Source organism: Bombina bombina, chromosome 8 (assembly GCF_027579735.1).
Source record: "Bombina bombina isolate aBomBom1 chromosome 8, aBomBom1.pri, whole genome shotgun sequence".
Classification (NCBI taxonomy): domain Eukaryota; kingdom Metazoa; phylum Chordata; class Amphibia; order Anura; family Bombinatoridae; genus Bombina; species Bombina bombina.
In genome coordinates this window covers 133112388-133119742 of record NC_069506.1, presented here as the reverse complement: position 1 = coordinate 133119742, position 7355 = coordinate 133112388, and the positions used below count along the sequence as shown (strand labels likewise).

Here is a 7355-nt window from a genome sequence, read left to right as displayed (position 1 = left end):
TATTGTTAAAATGTACACTGCCCAGGCAATGCACCCCCTGTGCAATGCACCTCCCAAACTAATGTGAAATATATACAGGCAGGGAAGTCAGCTGAGTCCACTAAATTTAGCTGATTGCTAATCAAAGACAATTTGAAAGGCCAATTGGAATGTTAGATTCTAGTCTGGTGAGGGTGAGATGAGTTAAATAAACAGACAATAAACTTTGGAGGAAGTTGAAGCAATGGCATAAGACAACTTATATATGTAAGAATAATAGCAAGTATTGATAAAGATGGAACATCACATGGCAATTAACTAAACATTAGAAGTAAGACATTGGGAATAACATTACAATAAATGCAGGACTTAATTTAAACAACCTAAATTCATGTGCTCAATATACATATAAATCAGCAAGAAAGTTTGATTAAGCACATCTAATAAAAGCATATGTTTTTAAAATGCACATATTGTGGAGTGCTGCCAAAGTGACCAAAATACATCTCAAAACACATGAGACCACAAATTACTTCACATATTTAAACTTTTTTCCTTTTTTCTTAATGTTGTAAAAAATTGCTTTCTTAATATTTCCTAACATTATGAAATGAGCCAATGTAATTCTAATATACCAAAATGAAATTCCAACATTACAATATTATACCTCTCATCCACACAGAATGTGATGAGGTTTCCTAGATTTATATACACACGGTTAAATATCTGTGTCTGGAACACACCTGAACTGGATGGAGTGCTTTAAACCAAAGGGCTTTGGTCAGTTTCCCTAGTGATAAATCAGCAAGAAATTTTGAATAAAAAAGCAATTTTTTGCAGCATTGAGAAACAAGTTTGAAGTATGTGAAATAATATGTAGCCAGGAAGCCTCATCCCATGCAGTCTGGATGAGAGATTGGAAATTCTACTTTGATATATTAGAATTGTATTATTCAGCTTAGTTTAGCTAATTTCATAGTGTTAGTACCAGTCTACTGTGGGACACCTTGTAAGTAGTGACTGGCTGAGCAGAATATGGCCATATTGTGTGACTAAGATCCCATCTTTATTTAAAAAAACAAAAAAATGAGAAATATTAAGAAGGCAATTTTTTCCAGCATTAAAAAAAAAGGAAAACATTTTAAATATGTGAAATATTTTGTGATCTCATGTGTTTAGAGGTGCGCCAATACCTGTTTCTAACTCAATATACATATACATATACCAAAAAGAGAGAAAAATCACCAAATACATTCCACAAATTGCAATTTTCCATTACTGCTAGTAGTTTACTCCTTGCAATTTCTAAGAAAGGAAAATAACTCCTCTCCTAGAGTTGTCTTTTCATGATAGGAACCGAAGCACTAGAATTGATATTCCTCTTCCAAATAAAGTGCTATGCTTTGGGGATGCCTTCTCTTTCCAAGTTGGACAATGTCTTAATTAATTAAGCATTACTTTCAGCCCTGTCAGATGGAAACACTTGTCATGTCTACAAAAGGCTTTACCCATTCACATTTCAAAATCATTTTACAATACAATAATCACTGTACCTTGCATGAAACATATTACAGATTTATCACATGTGCAAAATAGGGTGAATCCGGAATTTCCTGTTTTGTAAAAATATCGTCTCTAATTAGATACTATAGAAAACTGGGCACATAGCCGAAATAGCTCAGTTGGGAGAGCGTTAGACTGAAGATCTAAAGGTTCCTGGTTTGATCCCGGGTTTCGGCAGTGGTTTGGTCTTTGGATGCCTTCTCTTTCCAAGTTGGACAATGTCTTAATTAAATAAGCATTAGTTTCAGCCCTGTTGGATGGAAACACTTGTCATGTACTTTACTGCTGCACATGTCTACAAAAGGCTTTACCCATTGACATTTTACAATAAAATAATCACTGTACCTTGCACGAAACATACTACCGATTTATCACATGTGCAAAATAGTGCAAATCCAGAATTTCTTGCTTTGTATTTTCATTTAGGAGAGCATTAGACTAAAGATCTAAAGGTCCCTGGTTCGATCTTGGGTTTTGGCAGTGGCTTGGTTTTAAGTAGATATAATACTCCTTTCAAAGTAGCTTCATTTTTTTCCCCTCAGAGCAAGACTTTAGAAAATAAAGTGTAATCGCCGAATACATTCCGCAAATGGCAATTTTCCATTACTGCTAGTAGTTTACTCCTTGCAATTTCTAAGAAAGGAAAATAACTCCTCTCCTAGAATTATTTTTTCATGATAGGACCGAAGCACTAGAATTGAAATTCCTCTTCCAAATAATGTGATATGGTTTGGGGATGCCTTCTCTTTCCAAATTGGACAATGTCTTAATTAATTAAGCATTACTTTCAGCCCTGTCTGATGGAAACACTTGTCATGTCTACAAAAGGCTTTACCCATTCACATTTCAAAATCATTTTACAATACAATAATCACTGTAGTTGGATGGAAACACTTGTCATGTACTTTACTGCTGCACATGTCTACAAAAGGCTTTACCCATTGACATTTTACAATAAAATAATCACTGTACCTTGCACGAAACATACTACCGATTTATCACATGTGCAAAATAGGTCGAATCCAGAATTTCCTGTTTTGTAAAAATATTGTCTCTCAATAGAGACTAAAATACACTGGGCAAATAGCCGAAATAGCTCAGTTGGGAGAGCGTTAGACTGAAGATCTAAAGGTCCCTGGTTCGATCCCGGGTTTCGGCAGTGGCTTGGTTTTAAGTAGATATAATACTCCTTTCAAAGTAGCTTCATTTTTTTCCCCTCAGAGCAAGACTTTAGAAAATAAAGTGTAATCGCCGAATACATTCCGCAAATGGCAATTTTCCATTACTGCTAGTAGTTTACTCCTTGCAATTTCTAAGAAAGGAAAATAACTCCTCTCCTAGAGTTATTTTTTCATGATAGGACCGAAGCACTAGAATTGAAATTCCTCTTCCAAATAATGTGCTATGGTTTGGGGATGCCTTCTCTTTCCAAATTGGACAATGTCTTAATTAATTAAGCATTACTTTCAGCCCTGTCTGATGGAAACACTTGTCATGTCTACAAAAGGCTTTACCCATTCACATTTCAAAATCATTTTACAATACAATAATCACTGTACCTTGCATGAAACATATTACAGATTTATCACATGTGCAAAATAAGGTGAATCCGGAATTTCCTGTTTTGTAAAAATATCATCTCTAATTAGATACTATAGAAACCTGGGCACATAGCCGAAATAGCTCAGTTGGGAGAGCGTTAGACTGAAGATCTAAAGATCCCTGGTTCGATTCCCGGGTTTCGGCAGTGGCTTGGTCTTTGGCTGCCTTCTCTTTCCAAGTTGGACAATGTCTTAATTAAATAAGCATTAGTTTCAGCCCTGTTGGATAGAAACACTTGTCATGTACATTACTGCTGCACATGTCTACAAAAGGCTTTACCCATTCACATTTTACGATAAAATAATCACTGTACCTTGCACCAAACATACTACCGATTTATCACTTGTGCAAAATAGGGCCAATCCAGAATTTCCTGTTTTGTAAAAATATTGTCTCTCAATAGAGACTAAAATACACTGGGCAAATAGCCGAAATAGCTCAGTTGGGAGAGCGTTAGACTGAAGATCTAAAGGTCCCTGGTTCGATCCCGGGTTTCGGCAGTGGCTTGGTTTTAAGTAGATATAATACTCCTTTCAAAGTAGCTTCATTTTTTTCCCCTCAGAGCAAGACTTTAGAAAATAAACTCTAACCGCCCAATACATTCCACAAATGGCAATTTTCCATTACTGCTAGTACTTTTCTCCTTGCAATTTCTAAGATCGGAAAATAACTCCTCTCCTAGAGTTATTTTTTCATGATAGGAACCAAAGCACTAGAATTGATATTCCTCTTCCAAATAAAGTGCTATGGTTTGCAAATGCCTTCTCTTTCCAAGTTGGACAATGTCTTAATTAAATAAGCATTAGTATCAGCCCTGTCGGATGTAAACACTTGTCATGTACTTTACTGCCGCACATGTCTACAAAAGGCTTTACCCATTCACATTTCAAAATCATTTTACAATACAATAATCACAGTATCTTGCACGAAACATTCTACCGATTTATCACATGTGCAAAATCGTGCAAATCCAGAATTTCTTGCTTTGTATTTTCATTTAGGAGAGCATTAGACTAAAGATCTAAAGGTCCCTGGTTCGATCTTGGGTTTTGGCAGTTGGTTGGTTTTAAGTAGATATAATACTCCTTTCAAAGTCGCTTAATTTTTTTCCCCTCAGAGCAAGACTTTAGAAAATAAAGTGTAATCGCCGAATACATTCCGCAAATGGCAATTTTCCATTACTGCTAGTAGTTTACTCCTTGCAATTTCTAAGAAAGGAAAATAACTCCTCTCCTAGAGTTGTCTTTTCATGATAGGAACCGAAGCACTAGAATTGATATTCCTCTTCCAAATAAAGTGCTATGGTTTGGGGATGCCTTCTCTTTCCAAGTTGGACAATGTCTTAAAGGGACATTATACACTCAATTTTTCTTTGCATAAATGTTTTGTAGATGATCTATTTATATAGCCCATAAAGTTTTTATTTTTAAAATAAATGTATAGTTTTGCTTATTTTTAAATAACATTGTTCTGATTTTCAGACTCCTAACCAAGCCCCAAAGTTTTATGTGAATACTGTCAGCTACCTTCTCCAGCTTGCTCCTGTTTGTGGAAAGGGTCTTTTCATATGTAAAAGAAGGGGGAGGGGGGAGTGTCTTATTTGCCACTTGCAGTGGGCTTTCCAGCTGCATTTTCAACAGAGCCAAACTGACAGCTTCTAAGTAAGTTTTTAAACAGTTTTATACTGGATTTTTATATCAGTATCTGTGCATCTTATTCTTTATAGTAGTGTCTATTACATGCAGTTATATGAAAATGAGTGTATACTGTCCCTTTAATTAATTAAGCATTAATTTCAGCCCTGTCAGATGGAAACACTTGTCATGTCTACAAAAGGCTTTACCCATTCACATTTCAAAATCATTTTACAATACAATAATCACTGTACCTTGCATGAATCATATTACCGATTTATCACATGTGCAAAATAGGGTGAATCCGGAATTTCCTGTTTTGTAAAAATATCGTCTCTAATTAGATACTATAGAAAACTGGGCACATAGCCGAAATAGCTCAGTTGGGAGAGCGTTAGACTGAAGATCTAAAGGTCCCTGGTTCGATCCCGGGTTTCGGCAGTGGCTTGGTCTTTGGATGCGTTCTCTTTCCAAGTTGGACAATGTCTTAATTAGTTGGATGGAAACACTTGTCATGTACTTTACTGCTGCACATGTCTACAAAAGGCTTTACCCATTGACATTTTACAATAAAATAATCACTGTACCTTGCACGAAACATACTACCGATTTATCACATGTGCAAAATAGGTCGAATCCAGAATTTCCTGTTTTGTAAAAATATTGTCTCTCAATAGAGACTAAAATACACTGGGCAAATAGCCGAAATAGCTCAGTTGGGAGAGCGTTAGACTGAAGATCTAAAGGTCCCTGGTTCGATCCTGGGTTTCGGCAGTGGCTTGGTTTTAAGTAGATATAATACTCCTTTCAAAGTAGCTTCATTTTTTTCCCCTCAGAGCAAGACTTTAGAAAATAAAGTGTAATCGCCGAATACATTCCGCAAATGGCAATTTTCCATTACTGCTAGTAGTTTACTCCTTGCAATTTCTAAGAAAGGAAAATAACTCCTCTCCTAGAGTTATTTTTTCATGATAGGACCGAAGCACTAGAATTGAAATTCCTCTTCCAAATAATGTGCTATGGTTTGGGGATGCCTTCTCTTTCCAAATTGGACAATGTCTTAATTAATTAAGCATTACTTTCAGCCCTGTCTGATGGAAACACTTGTCATGTCTACAAAAGGCTTTACCCATTCACATTTCAAAATCATTTTACAATACAATAATCACTGTACCTTGCATGAAACATATTACAGATTTATCACATGTGCAAAATAAGGTGAATCCGGAATTTCCTGTTTTGTAAAAATATCATCTCTAATTAGATACTATAGAAACCTGGGCACATAGCCGAAATAGCTCAGTTGGGAGAGCGTTAGACTGAAGATCTAAAGATCCCTGGTTCGATTCCCGGGTTTCGGCAGTGGCTTGGTCTTTGGCTGCCTTCTCTTTCCAAGTTGGACAATGTCTTAATTAAATAAGCATTAGTTTCAGCCCTGTTGGATAGAAACACTTGTCATGTACATTACTGCTGCACATGTCTACAAAAGGCTTTACCCATTCACATTTTACGATAAAATAATCACTGTACCTTGCACCAAACATACTACCGATTTATCACTTGTGCAAAATAGGGCCAATCCAGAATTTCCTGTTTTGTAAAAATATTGTCTCTCAATAGAGACTAAAATACACTGGGCAAATAGCCGAAATAGCTCAGTTGGGAGAGCGTTAGACTGAAGATCTAAAGGTCCCTGGTTCGATCCCGGGTTTCGGCAGTGGCTTGGTTTTAAGTAGATATAATACTCCTTTCAAAGTAGCTTCATTTTTTCCCCCTCAGAGCAAGACTTTAGAAAATAAACTCTAACCGCCCAATACATTCCACAAATGGCAATTTTCCATTACTGCTAGTACTTTTCTCCTTGCAATTTCTAAGAACGGAAAATAACTCCTCTCCTAGAGTTATTTTTTCATGATAGGAACCAAAGCACTAGAATTGATATTCCTCTTCCAAATAAAGTGCTATGGTTTGTAAATGCCTTCTCTTTCCAAGTTGGACAATGTCTTAATTAAATAAGCATTAGTATCAGCCCTGTCGGATGTAAACACTTGTCATGTACTTTACTGCCGCACATGTCTACAAAAGGCTTTACCCATTCACATTTCAAAATCATTTTACAATACAATAATCACAGTATCTTGCACGAAACATTCTACCGATTTATCACATGTGCAAAATCGTGCAAATCCAGAATTTCTTGCTTTGTATTTTCATTTAGGAGAGCATTAGACTAAAGATCTAAAGGTCCCTGGTTCGATCTTGGGTTTTGGCAGTTGGTTGGTTTTAAGTAGATATAATACTCCTTTCAAAGTCGCTTAATTTTTTTCCCCTCAGAGCAAGACTTTAGAAAATAAAGTGTAATCGCCGAATACATTCCGCAAATGGCAATTTTCCATTACTGCTAGTAGTTTACTCCTTGCAATTTCTAAGAAAGGAAAATAACTCCTCTCCTAGAGTTGTCTTTTCATGATAGGAACCGAAGCACTAGAATTGATATTCCTCTTCCAAATAAAGTGCTATGGTTTGGGGATGCCTTCTCTTTCCAAGTTGGACAATGTCTTAAAGGGACATTATACA

The 7355-nt window shown here is 36.2% G+C and overlaps 8 non-coding genes across 8 annotated transcripts; all 8 read left to right on the top strand.

Annotated features, from left to right (window-relative positions):
• Positions 1–1646: 1646 nt before the first annotated feature.
• Positions 1647–1719, top strand: TRNAF-GAA (transfer RNA phenylalanine (anticodon GAA)). Its single transcript has one exon. It is a non-coding gene; the product is annotated as a tRNA-Phe (tRNA).
• Positions 1720–2628: 909 nt separating this feature from the next.
• TRNAF-GAA (transfer RNA phenylalanine (anticodon GAA)) lies at positions 2629–2701 on the top strand. The gene has a single exon. It is a non-coding gene; the product is annotated as a tRNA-Phe (tRNA).
• Positions 2702–3215: 514 nt separating this feature from the next.
• TRNAF-GAA (transfer RNA phenylalanine (anticodon GAA)) lies at positions 3216–3289 on the top strand. Its single transcript has one exon. It is a non-coding gene; the product is annotated as a tRNA-Phe (tRNA).
• A 282-nt stretch (positions 3290–3571) lies between these two features.
• TRNAF-GAA (transfer RNA phenylalanine (anticodon GAA)) lies at positions 3572–3644 on the top strand. The gene has a single exon. It is a non-coding gene; the product is annotated as a tRNA-Phe (tRNA).
• Positions 3645–5146: 1502 nt separating this feature from the next.
• Positions 5147–5219, top strand: TRNAF-GAA (transfer RNA phenylalanine (anticodon GAA)). Its single transcript has one exon. It is a non-coding gene; the product is annotated as a tRNA-Phe (tRNA).
• A 260-nt stretch (positions 5220–5479) lies between these two features.
• On the top strand, positions 5480–5552 carry TRNAF-GAA (transfer RNA phenylalanine (anticodon GAA)). Its single transcript has one exon. It is a non-coding gene; the product is annotated as a tRNA-Phe (tRNA).
• A 514-nt stretch (positions 5553–6066) lies between these two features.
• TRNAF-GAA (transfer RNA phenylalanine (anticodon GAA)) lies at positions 6067–6140 on the top strand. The gene has a single exon. It is a non-coding gene; the product is annotated as a tRNA-Phe (tRNA).
• Positions 6141–6422: 282 nt separating this feature from the next.
• TRNAF-GAA (transfer RNA phenylalanine (anticodon GAA)) lies at positions 6423–6495 on the top strand. The gene has a single exon. It is a non-coding gene; the product is annotated as a tRNA-Phe (tRNA).
• Positions 6496–7355: the final 860 nt, after the last annotated feature.